The sequence below is a fragment of the Coturnix japonica genome, chromosome 3 (genome assembly GCF_054131305.1).
Source record: "Coturnix japonica strain WE chromosome 3, WE-NBRP24, whole genome shotgun sequence".
Lineage (NCBI taxonomy): Eukaryota > Metazoa > Chordata > Aves > Galliformes > Phasianidae > Coturnix > Coturnix japonica.
The window spans coordinates 88,406,169-88,422,306 of NC_140665.1; the positions used below are offsets into that span (position 1 = coordinate 88,406,169).

The window sequence follows — 16,138 nt, forward strand, 5'->3', positions numbered from 1 at the left end:
TGTCATTCTGCACTCAGCCCTGATCCCAGCTAGAGCTATCGTCTGGATGATTGAATTCAATCACTAATGGCCCATTTGCTTTAAGGAGCTCATTTTGCAATTCAGAAGGATATCTTGCCTTCAGAGGGGTGATTTTGCCAGGGAATACATCTATAGCTCCTCTTGTGTTGGTATGCAGTAGGAAAAATGATTTGCAGCACTAGTTTAAATAGCTTGTAAAATCTGAGATAATACTTGGCCACATTGTCATGAATTCAAAATAATTGCAATTGCAATCTCAGCATTTTCTCATTAATGACATCTTTTTTCGCTACTGTCTAGAATGCTGTACATATAAGTTCTGCTGTTTGTCAGTATGTCTTCTTCCTATCTTCTTTTCACTTATATGTCTGGAAGTTTTCATCTCATTTCCTGAACAGAAGCTTCCTTTGCCAAGCAATATCCTTTATCATAACTGGGTGCAGGACCCAGAGCTCTAGAAGAGAGCCCTGACCCAAGGAGGCATCTATGTGTCAACAGTTTGCATCACTGTTCTGCGTTAACCCTGCCAGTTTGAAATGGATTGAGAACCACAGCAAAGTATCCACTCTCTTTTCTCTTTTGTAACCTTAAGGGCAGCAGGAGATAGCACAAGACACACAAAACAATTTTCTTTTTTTTTTTTTATTTTCTTTTTGACCACAGCCTAAAACAATCCCTTTGGATTTTGTTCTTCTGAAAATTGCTGTTAAAATAAAAGAAAAAAATAAATAAATAAAAGAAAAAGAGAAAAAAAAAAAAAAGAAGAAGAAGAAGAAGAAACAGTTCAAACAAATCAGTAACTCTGTGGTTAGGGTGCGACGAAGGGAATGTTATTTTCTCCCCAGAACTGCATCTGTATTTTCATAGAGCCATAGAATGGTTTGAGTTGGAAAGGACCTTTATAATCATCTGGTTCCAGCCTCCCTTCTATAGACACATAGACACAGACACCTCCTTCTAGATCAGGTTGCTCACAGACCTGATGAGCAGGGAGAGATTGTTCCCAAGGAAAAAAGCCCTCTGGGTAACTGGAGCCCTTTCGAGGAAGTTGGGGAGAAGGAAAAAAAAGGATGAATCTTCTCAATTTCTAAGTTCCTGTATAAGTGTTATGACCAAGAATCTACTAGCAAAGAACCTTGCTGTGCTTCTCAGGCCATGGTACATCACAAAACCCTGTCTCTTTGTCGGCTGGAGCTGAGAGGCCTGAGGAGATGAAGGCAGAAATTTCTGCTGGGGCTCACACACAGACTTGATGCTTCTTCCTGGATAGCTACAACCAACTGCTAAGCATGCACAGAGCAGCATATCATATGTTCTGCATCCCACCCAAAAGCCCTTGATCTCCCCACCCATTGTGTATAAAGGGACTGGGAAGGGAAGGAGGTGAACAAGTACTTAAAAATTACGTACTACATCTACTTGCAGGCATCTAATTTCTTTTTTCAGCAGCTGCACTTTTTAAATAACCTGATCCCTGTATTCTGAAGTCTCTTCAGCACAAAAAGGATTACCAGAAGCTTTCCTGCATGGCTGCACGGAAAGCTCTTCTTCCCACCATTCCCTTCTGTAAAAATAAATAAATAAAAACGTTCCCTGGGTATCTGACAGCTTGACTAATTGCAAACCAGTTCTCAAATGAGGAACAGAACAGCAAGATTTTCAATCAGGTCTCTCCACAGTACATCATTTTAATTTGAAATTTATTGAAAATAAATTAGCGTAATTATCCACTGAATATAGCATTCATTGGCAGCGAGTGAGATTTTAGGCCAAATGACTAGAATTCAGTATTTTAAAAAATAACATTTCCTGTGCAAAACTATAATACAAGTGAATGTACTTTAACAATTAGTAGTGGCCTCAGGTTTAAGCAGCCACTGTGTGTGAGTCCCTGAGTTCCCTAGGTTCCTTCACTGCACATATTTCTTGTTTTGCCATTTGGCTATAGCCATGATCTCAAGCGCACTGACCTTTTTGCTATCTAACCTAATACTTATATCGGCAACCTGTGGCTACGATTAAATCCTACCTTGCACTCATCTCTGCTTGAGAGATTTAGCCTCAGACCTGCTGCCTGGTTTGCAAACCAGCTGCAGTCCTCATAACATTTGCGTGACACCTGGGAGTGATAAATGCATGAAAAAAAACATTACTAATGTATCAACCAGCGCATCAGGAACTGATGAGGCACTGAAATGAAATAATGATAGCAGATCACAGCCTTCAGTGAATTGTTGAGCAGCGACATGTTTCACATTGCCTAAATTAATGCAAGCAGCTCCGGTCAGACAAAAGAGATCCCTAAGAGAAAAGGTAACTGGATGGTGAGAGGAGACTGGCTCAGGCTGCAGAGGGCTGCTTGAGTTAGGCAGCTCTGCAGATGCAACTCAGTCCTAATACTGCCCAGTAAGTCTTGCATTAGGCTGATTCACAAAACAGCTGGAGTCGATTCTAGTCCCTCTGCATGCATTAAAAATTTCCAGTGAAATCCAAGATGACAGAGGATTTGGGTGACTCAGTAGGTGACACTCTCCTTTCTGAGTCAGAGCAGACACAACAGCATGATGCTGGAGGACACTGCTGCTGGACAAGATGCAATGAGATCGGGAACACTGACAATCCCATATTGCTGCTTTACAACATTATTCGCTCAGTTATCCTCATCAGATTCTCACAGACCAAAGTCCCTCTCGCAGTTCTACTGCAAGTGACATTGATCATAATGTTCCCTCTAAAAATTTATACATAAATTCTAAGTCATTGCTTAATTTCAGTCCAGAGATGACCGCAACTATACTCAGCTAATCCTATATATTGTTTGTAGAATGTTGGGGACCCCGAAAGGTGAAAGAAGCTACAGTCAGAATTTTATTCTATTAACAATTCAAAAAAAAAAAACAAAACTAACAGGGGAATCAAAATGTTTAATAATTTTTAAAATTTTAAAAGTTCTTTAAAAAGAATAAGAAAAACAAACAGACAAAATGACTATTACATTCCATCTCAGAACAGTGTCTGGCTCAAAAAGCTTTGGAATCTTCCACGGCCAAGGAATGACATAAAAACTGCTATTGGTTGGGTGATGTTATAGGAGTAGATAAGATGAAGACTCCCCATCTCTGGATATTGTTATGGATAGTCCATTCCCTGCAGAACTTGCTTTCTAAATCCCAGCAATGTGCAGAGAGTAGAGAAGAGGCAGGACTCACAAGGCACAGCGAATATCACAAATGGTGCAAATACCCCATTAGTTTTCCATTACATTTAATTTGGGATTTTGGAAGTTATTTCCCCAAAGCAAGATCAGTAACCCTACAAAGGCTAATGCTGACCTTTTGAGTGCACTGACTGTTGAGCACACATACAATGTGGATGAAACACTACAGGAGCAACCTTGATTAGGTTTGCTAGGCTGGTTTCTAGCACTTGGTCTCTAGCACTTGCATACATCCACCTCTGAAATCCTTTCAATATTTCAATATTGTGTTTCATTATTTGCATCTTCAAGCAAAGTATTTGTTTAACATAAATATAGACCAAATCTCTTCTCATGGTTCTATGCTGAGCTTGGAGCTGAAAGAGCAATCTTTGCTGTCTCCACTGTGGCAATGACTCTGCTCTCCCAGCAGAATAAATGGGAATTTCTGCTTCAAAGTCATGGAAAGAAGGGTGCAAAAATGCGATGATAGCAGAACCAGGCCTCTGTGTCTCCCAGGAGAAAAGAGGAATTTAAAAAGCAGCACAGCAAAGGAATGTACCAGCTACAAAATTTGCATTGAACATGTCTCCAGGCATTGCAAAAACTCTGCAATTACCACAGATACGGAGAGTATGAGCTCTTTCAGATTAAAGACAATATTGTCCTGTGAAGAATAACAAGCATGTGTTACAGTATATGAAAGAAAAAAGTCTTTAACAAAGAAAGCCAGAAAAGAAGATAGAGCAAATGAAGTCTGTGCTTATGAAACAACCAAGGGAAATGGGTGAATACAATATAAAACAGTCTCCTACTGAATCAGAAACGGCATATCCAGTTTCCTCAGTCACTTAAGACAGAAATAAACCAGGTGGGAAAGCTAAAGAGGACAAAAGAAGAGACTACTATTTGTTCAGGAAGATGAAAGACATCATGAAAATCAAGTCTCCATTTAGATGAGAGTTGGGTGGAATAGGAGCAGTGCAAAAAACCTTAAAGCTCATGATTCAGAAAACAGGCCAGTTCTCTCTATAAATTCTTCCCAGACAGCAGCATAAATAAGAAGAATGTAGGGCTTTATTTAATCTGGTAAGAGTTTAGTCCTTGGTCTTTTCCTAAGGAAGTAGAAAGCCAAGCTACTGTTCCTCTCAGCATCATGGTTGAACTGCTTATCTTTCCTACATAAATATTTGCTTGGAAAATTTAAGCTTTCACATCAGAGATGTCATGCCATCCTGAAAATGTAGAATGCATACTAAAGCTGGCAAAGCTGACTGAAGTCCAGTATTTCACATTGACTACAGGAAACCAGTAGTCTAGGAATGTTTTCTTAGATGTGCTGGAGACTTTATGGTAATTTAGGTTTTAATTTGGATGTGCCTCGGTGTCTCCATGCAACCTTATCCTGAAAAACTGCTGTACACTAGCTGGTTGTAAAGAGTTTAGTGAGCTTAAGATGAAAGCACTTCATATAGAAGGGACAAAATGCTGTACATAGGAAAATAGTGGTAAAATGTCAAGTTTTTCTCCCAGGTTTAAAACATTCTGCTGTAATTTCAAATATAACCTGATGAGCATATACAATGCTTTAAAGTAATTCGTCATAGCATTATGCTCCTTTTGACTCATAAGTTTTAGTGCATAGTTGAAAGTGAATTACTTTTTAACAGATATTGTCTTCATAACTTTGGCTGATTCTTTTGTTTTCCTTTTTCTTTTCCAGTTACACAAACTAAAGAACAAAATGTTACTACACAAATATATATATATATATATTCCTTACCAATGAGTTCTGAACTATACTTATTTTTCCTGTAATAGGCAGAATTATGAGAGAATTACTCAATTGTAGAAAAATGACCATGTGACTTTGAAAACAGTTATGTGCATGTCTTAGAGTTTGGTTGTTTTTAAATAGCAGACTGCCAGTACTTAAATTTCAAGTGAATGATGAAGGACTCTGCTGTGAAAGAACTGACCTGTCATAAGACAAGAATTTGTAATAAAAATGTATGAAAACCAGCATTTATTACTATAAAATTATTATTTAGAAGTTCCCAGGATTTTTTAATGAATCTGCCAGACTCAGATCCAAGCAACCTTCCTATGAGGAAAGAGGCTATCAGGAATACAAAGAATCTCAAGGTACTTTGCAAATCAGATATACATCCATTGTAGAAGCACCAGTGCATCCTCTGTGGTAGAGAATATCTGCTGCCTAAGAACATGCCAGATCATCAGGACAGGAGATGAAACACATATCCTGTGAGATTGCTAAGGCTAACTAGTTAAATATAATATAATTGCACTACTCACTACTCAAGCAGGCTTCAATCTGGCTCCCAGAGTAAAGCCTGTTTCTCTGGGGGTAAGGAGGAGGAAAAAAAAATTATATATATATATATATATATATATATATATATTCATAAGAAACAACTGAACTACAGGCATTCAGCTCCTCCCATTTCAGATCCATGCAGCTGCAACTCCCTGAGACCTGTCTTGCCTTGTGGAATCCCATCAAGAGAGCACACCTTAGCGCAGACATAGAAACATAATGTCTGACTGTTTCCATATGCCATCCCCCAGTCTGTTTAACCCATGAACGACAACCTAAGTCCCTGACAGCTAGGCAAATAACTCAGCATTCAGCAGAGTTGGGTCAGTGCAATAGGGAGCCGATGGAGCAGCAGAAGACCCTCAGGCTCTTCTCCCTCTACTACCTGGGAAATATCCCTGGGTTTGAAGGAAGATTGCACTGGTGCTCTTGAGGAGGGATCAGGGCACAAACTAATTGCTTCAAGGAGAGAGAGAAAACATAACAGCAATTACCCCCAACCTCTTTGTCAGCACCAGGAACAGCAACTCTTATTCTGCAGCTTTTACATTCAGCATTCCCACTCTGTCCTGTCCTCCTTCTTGCCTTTCTCCTCTGTCAGCAGGTGCATAAGCTCAATGTCTCATCCTAAAAGTAGAAAAAGTACAGTTTACTTACACAGAAGAGCCTAAAACATTTGTCAATTCTTAGGTCAAACAGGACGTGAACATTTGCATATCACCATGAAAAAGGCTTTGGCAAATGTCTCTCTGGCATTTACAACAATAATTATGTTTGTGTTAGGACAAAACTGCACATTCAGTTGTTCACTAATCTGATATGATTCGCTCTGTCTGAACTGACTGTATCCTCCCACCAGCACTATTCTGACTCTCCAATCTGAGAGTGGCAAAGCAGGCAGATGAGCGCAAGGGCTCCCATGTTCAAATCTAACAGATGTATGTGGAAGGATTTGGACACTTTCTTCTCTTTGTTAACCCAAGCTATCAAAAAATAAACCTACTTTAGCGTGGGACCTGAACCAACAGTGATAAATCTAATCCACTTACACTACAGAGTAAAAATAATTGATGTAATGTCTTTGCTTCTGCTGTTTAAAGAAAAATCTTTGTGACTTTAAATAGCTGGTGTAACAGAGGCTTAAGGTCTGTTAATAATTTATATATCATAGCAAGAAAAAGTTGGTAACAGATTTTAAATGAGTCATGAGGGTATGGTCTAACTCTGGCAGCTGGGTTACTGAATGTGAAAATGACACACGATCCCATTGGCTGGGAAAAGATGGCTTATGGTGGGCAGGGAAGTGAACAGCTTAAGAGACAGAGAAACGGCAAGTGGTGGCAAAGAGACAATGCCCCTTAAAAAACAGGCAAAACTAAACAGTCTGTATGAGTAAACATTTCTTTATAGAAGTGTTAAAGTAATCCCTTCCCCACAAAACAGTGAACTCTGGGGACAGCCAGAACTTGATGGTTTAAAGAATAAATATTTTCTTAGTAAACAAAGGACACTGCAGGGCTGACCAGGCTTCTTTTATGAAATCCACAGCGCTAACAGAGTGGGAGAATATTGGATTAGCCATCTCTTTATGAAAATATATATATATAGAATATATATATATTGTACATTTTTAATAAATATCTTACTTGCATTTTTGTCCATAACTAAAAAAGGTAAATACTTTGGGTTTGTTTGTTTGTGCTTTTTTTTAACATTAAAATTGAGTAATGGCAAGCAGGTGGTAGGAGTATTGAATCTTGATTTCTGAATCACAGTTATGTTTCACAGTCTTCAATACAGTTCAAAGACACCTAAGCTAGCTCCTTAAAAGAAGACTTTTCATACACAGAATGGCAGCACAGAGCTTCCTTGAAAAATATCACCTGGACAAAAAGCTCTCTCAGCATCTCTACATTGCAGCAAAGTTTGTTATAACCATGCCATCCATTAGGTGCAGAAAGGACAAAGGAAGGAATTCCATAAATTTAGACAACAGGCTTAAAGGGAATAAGCTAAGAGTGGATGAGGTGACATCTAGAATACAACTAGAGAATTTCAAATCCCCATCCTTTCTCATTAGCATCCAAACAATATTGTTAGCATTCTTAAGGACTTTCTAAGCCCTCCCAAAATAATAAAGAGATACAATCAAACACAAGGTAAGAGTTCCTCTGGCTCAGATAGAGAAGACTGTAACATTCTCAAACAATTTATGTTGCTGTTCTATGAATTCATTACTTTGATTCTGTTTTTTCCTTCCAGTCCCTGTGCAGCCCTGATCAGTTCTTGACATCAGCTTCAAATATGAACACCAAGCCATTCCTGTCACTCTTGGTGTCAAAATCACAGAATTACAGAATTGAAGGGGTTGGAAGGGTCCTCTGGAGAGCCTATCCCTCCAGACACCATCAACTCCAAACCCTCTTGCTAAAGCAAGTTCCCTAGAGTAAGTTACACAGGAAAGTGTCCAGGTAGGTTTTGAATATCTCCAGAGAAGGACATTCTACTGCCTCTCTGGGCAGCCTGTTCCAGTGCTATGTAACCTTTGTAACCTCCACAGTAAAGTTTCTGCTCATGTTTGTATGGAACTTTCTGTGTTCCAGTTTGTGCCCTTTGCCCCTTGTCCTGTTGCTGTGCACTGCTGAACAGTGCCTGCACCCATCCGCTTTACTACCACACCTTAGATATTTATACACAATGAATGATAAGATTCCCTCTCAGTCTTCTCCAGACTGAACAGTGCCAGAGTTTCTCAGCTATTCATTGTACAGGAAATGCTCTAGGACCCTCACCGTCTTTGTGGCCCTCTGATAGACTATGTCTAGAAGCTCCTTATCTTTCTTGATGTGAGGAGCCCAGAACTGGACAAAGTATTCGAGTTGCAGCCTCACCAAGTACAGGGTAACTTTCCACACTCTACTGTCTATGCTCTATACCATTGGCCTTCTTGGCCACAAGGCTACACTGCTGGCTCATGGCCAACCTGTTGTTCACCAGAATTCCTAAGCACTTCTCTGCAGAGCTCCTCTTTAGTAAGTCACACCTCTACTTGTACTGTATGTAGTTATTCCTTCCCAGGAGGAAGACTATACACTTGCTCTTGTTGAAACTAAGAAGGCTCCTCTCTGCTGTCTCTCCAGCCTGTCCAGGTCATGTCCCAGTCTGTTTCCACAGTCCTGACAACTGCATGCTCAGCAAGAAAAGTCAACAGTGCTTGTTACACTTCATTAACCCTAAAAGGACATACAAAATTTGTTTACAACAGGCGCTTGTCTGAAATGGAAAAATGAGTCTCTGCAATCACTCAAGGTGACAAGATATAGTAGTTAAATATAGGAAATAAACACCTTGAAAATATTGGAGATAAATTTTAAAAAGTGGGGTGTGAGTAGAAAAAAGTACCCTTTTACAGGATTTGTGTTAGGCTCTTAATAATAGCATTTGTTCTCTATCTTGAAGCTTTCATCTAAGTCAGCCCTAGACAAATGTGATGCTCATACCTGGATTCTCCTTGGTAGGTGGGATTAAATCTAGAATCATGTCACACAAGTCTCTATTGCCCTGAAATAAAATATTGACCCTGTTACTGCAAGCTGGAAAAAGGTCAGCATTGAAACAGGAAAACCATATGAAACTGTGAGAGACGAAAATGTTTATGAGATATGTTTGTGCAGTGCTACATACATCTGAGTTGATTTAACACTACCCTAAACTGAAAAGTTGCAAAAAGTAAAGTCAGGTCTCCTTGAAATAAACATTGCCAGTTTGCTGTAAGGAGGAAAGAGGAAGAATCAGTGTGTGTCAGCCAAAACATTTTGCTTTGTGCAAGGTTTTGCAAAGGCCTTTTTAATAATATGCTTCTAAGGATCATTTTCAAAACTGTCATTTGGAAATACTAAAATTCTTCTTTTTGAAGAGATTGAAATGGAGCAGATTTTCCTGAAGTTTTCCATTTTTGTAGTTTAGTTTAACCAAAATATTCTATCAAATCCAACAGAATTCATAAACATTTTTGGTCAATTTGAAATCATTTCCTGGTCAATAAACTTTTCAATGGAAGAGCGATGCTTAATTCTGCTTTACCTTTTAGCCCTTGACGCTGAACTGGGAACTCAGTACACTAGACACAGCATGAATAATATCTAATATTTCTCTATTTTTTTTTTATCAGTTACTTCTTTTACCCAATTCTCTGTCTGTCATCTTGACTACAATTACTAGATTTTTAATTCAGTAGACTGCATATTTTCCAAAAGAGCAAAGCTCAAACCAGTTGTAACTCCAGCTATCACTGTTCAGCCTCCTTGCTGATATCTAGTTGACTGGAAATTAACACTCATTCCAAACTTCTCACTCACTGTTGGTGTAAATAAGACTGCATTCATTAAAGAAAGTAGATACAAGCCCTACTCATAAATATTTTGTCATATCACAGAATTCTGCAGTGCACAGAACAGTTTATAAAGCTAGCTATAATAGGCCATTATTTAGTAGTCCAGAAGCATATATTTCATTTGTAGTTTTTCAGTAATTGCAATATAAATTGACTATTCCAAGAGTGACAGCTACTATTTGGTCTCCATGCAGTCTTGGTGAAAAAGACTGCTTTCCTGTGAGTTTTCCTAATAATAAATGCAACACAGTGGGTCACCAGTAGCTTTGTATATCATGACCTATAATATTTTCTGTCAAGGACATATTACAAAATTGGTTAGTACTTACTTCTTTTAATTGTCCAGGCGTATGTATAAAATAAGTACAATCTTACTCAGATTTCTAACAAAACTTGTAAAATACGCTACTGCTTTGAATAATTCAAATAACTCTCTATTTCTTTGGCTGAAAAAGAAGAAGAAATAAAAAGAAAGAAAGACAGGGAGTCTTTTGTTATCTTCTGACATTTAATATTACTTATAAAACTACTAGCAACATGGGATTATCACACTTAAATTCTCGAGCAGGCTCCAGCTATTCCTCTGAAGAGTATCAAAAGACAGCTCAGAACATCTGAAGATTTACACAGGCAGGAGAAAACTAAAGGGCTCTCTTCTTTCTTCAGCGTTCATGTTAGCTAGGCACAGAAATCCCACATATATCACCAAGAGCCTCTTGAAGGCACTGAATGAGTGAAAGAAATTTATATACCAGGGTTTAGAAAATATATAATGGTAGTCAGCCCCAAAAAGCTGTGCTAAAAACATTTTATCCAGTTCCTTGGGTTTATCTAAATTTTATCTTGAGATATAAAAGTTACTGACTTATCAAAATGGCTGGTGAAAACTAAATAGGTTGAACACCCACCTGCTTTTTGCAGTCTTACAAGTTTTTTTCTAAGAAGCAAATATAAGGCAGTCTTATATATATATTCCCTCTATATATGATATTCCCCTTATATAATATAATAATATTATATATATAATACTATTATATAATATTCCCTAAAAGGGAAGAGGAAAGACTAATGTAGTAGCCGCACTGTAGGAAAACCTTGGGGTGGATATCAACACGTGGCAGATTGATGTATATAATGCAAATGTTCGCAACTTAGGAGGTATTTGCAATAGTTTTTATGCATAATTAACAACTTCTCCTGGCAATTCAGTGCAAGCTTCACTGCACCTTTGTTCTGAAAGACCTTTTGGATGCAGCTTTCTTCAGCACTGGCTACATAGAGTATCTAGGAGCACTAGACACCAGCATGAGTATCTAAATACAGCTGCTGAGGTTAGGTAGACTGGAGATCTCATATTAGAACTATAACCACTTTTACTGACACTTCCAAGGCCATTCTTCTTTTCTCTCACATTATCCAAGGATACAAGCAACTCTGAGAATTTATGCACCACTCTGCTGGTCAGATAGATATCTCCATTTTTGCTTTACAGAGATAGAAGCACACTACTAAGGAAAAAATAAATCATAAAATAACCCAGGGGAATTGCTGAAAGTAGGTCATTTTTCTACTTTTTAAATTTTTTTAAATTTTTTAATTTTTTTTTTTTAAACCATGATTAATTCTACCAATGTAGACAAATATTCAGGCACAAATGATCTAGAACTGTGCTAAGCCAGTGTGTCCCGTGCATATTTTCATAAGAAACTACTTATACAGGTTAACAGCAAAAATATCCCAAACTGATTCATCTCATAAACAATTGAGTCAGAGCCTCCCTGTTTACAACAGAGAAGCAGTGTTTTATTTAGACTAAAGGTAATCAGAAGATGTTTAGAATCACAGAATGGTTGAGTTTGGAAGGGACCTTTGGAGGTAAGTCCATCCCCAAAAAAATATTTTCCTCATTGACTATTTTGTACATATAGAAATGTAAAATGTATGTATCTGAAATTAAATACATGATAAATATTCTGCACATTTGAACTACAGAATTCCCAAAGCTCATGTATAAATTTGAATGTCCCTCATAAGTTCCATTTAAATAAGTGTCACCTGTACTAAAATATTTGTTAAGCAATGCCATATTTATAAACATTCAAAGAAAACTGCAGAATTTATCTGTCTTTATTAAATCTAAATTTATGTTTGATATAGAAGATAAGACAATCTTCAAACAGTGTAAACCATAATACATCACTAAATAAGCAGAAATAAATTCAAAATGGTCTGAAGATTTTAAACCGTATCTGATTTTCTAACAGTTCAGGTGCAGACCTATTGGTTGATATGTTTTGTGGTAATAAAATCATCATCCTTTATTTAAATGATGGTGTTAAAATTGGAACTGTCTCTCACACAGCTTGTGTGAGATGAATGAATGAGCTCAATGAAGGGATTTTTCTATTCATTGTAGCTCTTCATACATGTAACAAAAAATAAATTCTGCCTTGTAAACACTTCTACTTTCCCATATGAGAGTAAAGGCCCAGACAAAATCATAAACTTTCATTCATTTCTTTCATTGAGGTTTTTCTGTCCATATGGGAAGCTCTTGGGATAGTCTTCAGATTTCTGATGGGAATCCAGGTATTAAAGCTTTTGGGTTGCCTTGTGAAACCAGAAACTCTCTTTGTAGATCATCTTGCTCTTAGTCTAAAATACTATATTGAACTCACATATTGCCTTTTCTACTTTGAAAATGTTTATCTTTCTTCTGTACTCTCAGTCTTTGTTCATTTCCAAGTGCCAAAATCTGGGTTTTTTTTGTTTCTCCCACTAAAGAGAAGCGTTTAAAAAATGTTAATGATTACTGCCTATTATAAAAAACTGGTCAGTGTAGTTATTTTTCTCTGTGCTGAACAGTATACAGACAAACAAGCGAGGGATTCTAAAATGCTGCGTTTCAATAGCAAACCATCTTTGTTTAGAGTCTATACCTAGAATGTAAAATCCCTAAGTCACCATCATCCAATATAAAGTCATAAATGTTTTTATGAGAGAGAAAAACAAAAAGGATTGGGAAAAAAAAAATAAATATATATATATATAAGGGATTTATTGTTCTTAGGTATACAGCCAAGAGCTCCTCTGTTGAAGACATTCTTACACATTTGAAATTTGAATTAATTTAACTCGTAGTACAAAGAACATGTGAACACCACTGCACTCTGATGTATATTCAGCAGGACTAGGAACTAAGCTAGAAAGACAGCAGAAAGCAACAGTAAATGCAGTCGGTGGCACAGGTGGTTTAGTTTTATTCCTTTTGGGGGTCCTTTGGCAATAAAATTGCATCACTATAACAGAGCAAACAATGTCATTGGACACAGCCCAGTGGTAGATCTGATTAACATATATTTTCCAGATAAATATCTGAACTTGATATAGAAATGGCAATTCCTCCTTTTTTGCTACTGCTTTGTTCCACAGGTTAATCAAATATGGTGATAATACTGTGCCTCATTTCCCACTTTAACTTGTCTAGTTTAAATTTCCAGTCAATTAAACTCAAGGGTCTTTACTATCTATTCTTTCTTCTTTATGATTGTCCTTATCCTAAAGGATCAAGTAACTTCTCTTTCATTGTTATACTAACAGAGCCAGAACAGTGGCAAAACACAACATGAGGCTGGGGCCTCATGAGGACAGAATAGAGGGGAACAATCCCATCCTTCACCCTGTTGGCCACCCCTCTTCTGATGGAACCCAGGATACTGCTGGTGTTCTGGGCTACAAGTGCACACTGCTGGCTCATCAACCAGCACCCATAAGTCTTTCTCAGCAGGGATGCTCTCAAGGATTTCTTTTCCCAGTTTGTATACACATCTGGGATCACCTCATCACACATGCAAAACCTAACATGCTAGCTGGCATTAGTATTTGTCTCCCAGGAGCAGTTCACTGACATCTTTCACCCCCCTGTAAATAAGCACTTCCATGAGCACAAAGAATTCATTCTCCATAATTAAGATCTAATTCAATACCCACTGAAATCAATGGAAGTTTTTCCACTGACTTCAGTGTGCATCAGCCTGAGCCCTGAAACCGACAATCATCTGGTGGCATTTGTGTTATATTAACCCAGCCTTTAGGAACTATATTGAGGTCTCCAACTCATTTCACATAAGCCACCAAACAGTAATAATTTTCAGACAGTGTCAACCTGACCCAGATTTGAACTGGCAATCTGGAGCTAGAAAGCACTATAATCCATTACTAGCCCTGTGAACCATCTGGTCACAATATCTCAAACAACTTATATAGTACTTAGTATTGGAACAGTTTACTGAAACTTGGAGGGTAAAAAAATAGCATGCAAGTATACATGTGTCCATGTAGATATTAAAAATACTTAAGAATTTTCAAGAGAAGTACATACAAATAACATTAAGTTTGTCTACATATAGACTGGTGTATTAACTTCCAGTTTTTGCAAGGCAGTGATGATGAGTAGTGAAAAACACAAGAACTTAAGGTAAAATCATAATAAAGGCTTTTTGACCAATTACAGTCATCCATATGGATGCTTTTACAGCAATCTCTGCTGCTACATGTGTGTATTTCTCTAAGCATACAAACACTTTGCCAGATGCATTCTTTTTTTCTAATTATACACAAAACCTGTTTTGCTATAATCTTTTCCCACTAAGAGTTTAACTTGCTGGTCACACCCAAAATTAACTAATTTCTGCTACCATCTAAGGCTTCTATTTCATAAGGAACATAATAGGTGCTGTTTTCTTGTCTTGTACCTTGAACACTCATCTATATTTAAGAAAAGATGGTGTGAAATGCTTCTGGGTTAAGTGGTATTTTAAATCCATTTTGGAGATGGGTAAATAAGAAAAAGATCTAGAGGGAGCTTTGTTGGGACAGCTTGGACCCTAAGTCTGTTCATGAACGGTCATCTTTCAAACAAATTATTTAGTCTTGAAGTACCAACAAGCAAGATCTCTGTATGATTCAATGTGTATAGACACACTTCATTTAAAATATATTTTAGAGTAGCAGTCAGGGTCAGTTTATAGAAGAAAACTCATTAACAATGTGATAGGCATGAAAATAAATATATTTCAAGAAGCTCAGACCAGAAAAGCGCAGACAGAAAGGCAGCCTACTTACCGAAGTCTCTTCTTTGGCTTTACAAACTTCTTTTTCTAGTGTTATAATGACAGTTTCAAATTAAATACTGATGCAGCTTGGTAGTCAGATGGTATTGCCTAACAGGTGAACATACACCACAAAAATTTTGAATAAAATTTGTGAATGTCCAGCTTTTATAAAAATAAATTCCAAACATTCTTCCAAGATTCTAGTTCTTCTCTGAAGTTCTCCTCATTTAAATCACACTACACAGCACAGTTTATCCACCAGTACTAAGAATGAGCTTTTTGATCTGAATTATACTAATTTTTTTATTCATTGTTCTGGGGAACAGAGACAAGATATAAGAAATAAATCTCTCGATTTCCCCCTTTACTACTTTCTCTCTGTGCCTAATCAAAGGTACCTGATATTCATCCATTTAATTCTGCAAATATTTTCCATGGAAGGTATTTGTCTTACTCCATTTGCCATCCATCTCTTGATGATGAAAAGCTCCACTATATACCAAGCAAGATGAGAACCTTAGAGAGAAAACAAATAGCATTCTAAGTAGAACAAATTATGGCAGGTGAAAAACATCTTAGCGTGCAAGTCATTCTTCAGGACTTTACTGAAAGAGAGAAGCATCCCCAGACTCAGATGGATTCAGCCTCTGACTCTAGGGTGTCAGGAGAGTAACAACTTAGGGTTACATCTCAAGTGATTGCACATAAAGAACAAAACATGTCTGACTGTGAGAAAAGATTTAAAGATGTCCTGGCCTCCAAAAAGGATGTTGTTAGAATGATTTTTTGTAACAGTATTTGAAAGTATAGCAGTAACAGTCACACAGTCTTTGTAGAAATACCAATGTACCAAATAAAATATCGGTAGAACAGTGTATAACAATTATATATCTAAGCAGAAAATACATCTTACTGATAGTTGCTGAAACCAAAATGCTGTTTGGATATTCAAAGAGAGTAACTGACATAAGGATCCCTCATACTTGATACTTTCGCAGACTGTTAATATGGTTGAGTTAGCCTCAATGCATTTATATCTGTGATAAGGTAGTGTAGGACATTCAAGAGAATCCCTT

General features: G+C 37.4%; 1 long non-coding RNA gene across 1 annotated transcript in view; it reads right to left on the reverse strand.

Annotated features, from left to right (window-relative positions):
* Positions 1-1,576: 1,576 nt before the first annotated feature.
* The window catches only part of LOC107312180 (uncharacterized), a 46,489-nt gene continuing 31,927 nt past the window's right edge, over positions 1,577-16,138 (reverse strand). Inside the window, exon 4 of the long non-coding RNA XR_014944914.1 lies at positions 1,577-6,182. This is a non-coding gene — a long non-coding RNA (uncharacterized LOC107312180). The remainder of the gene's footprint in view (positions 6,183-16,138) is intronic.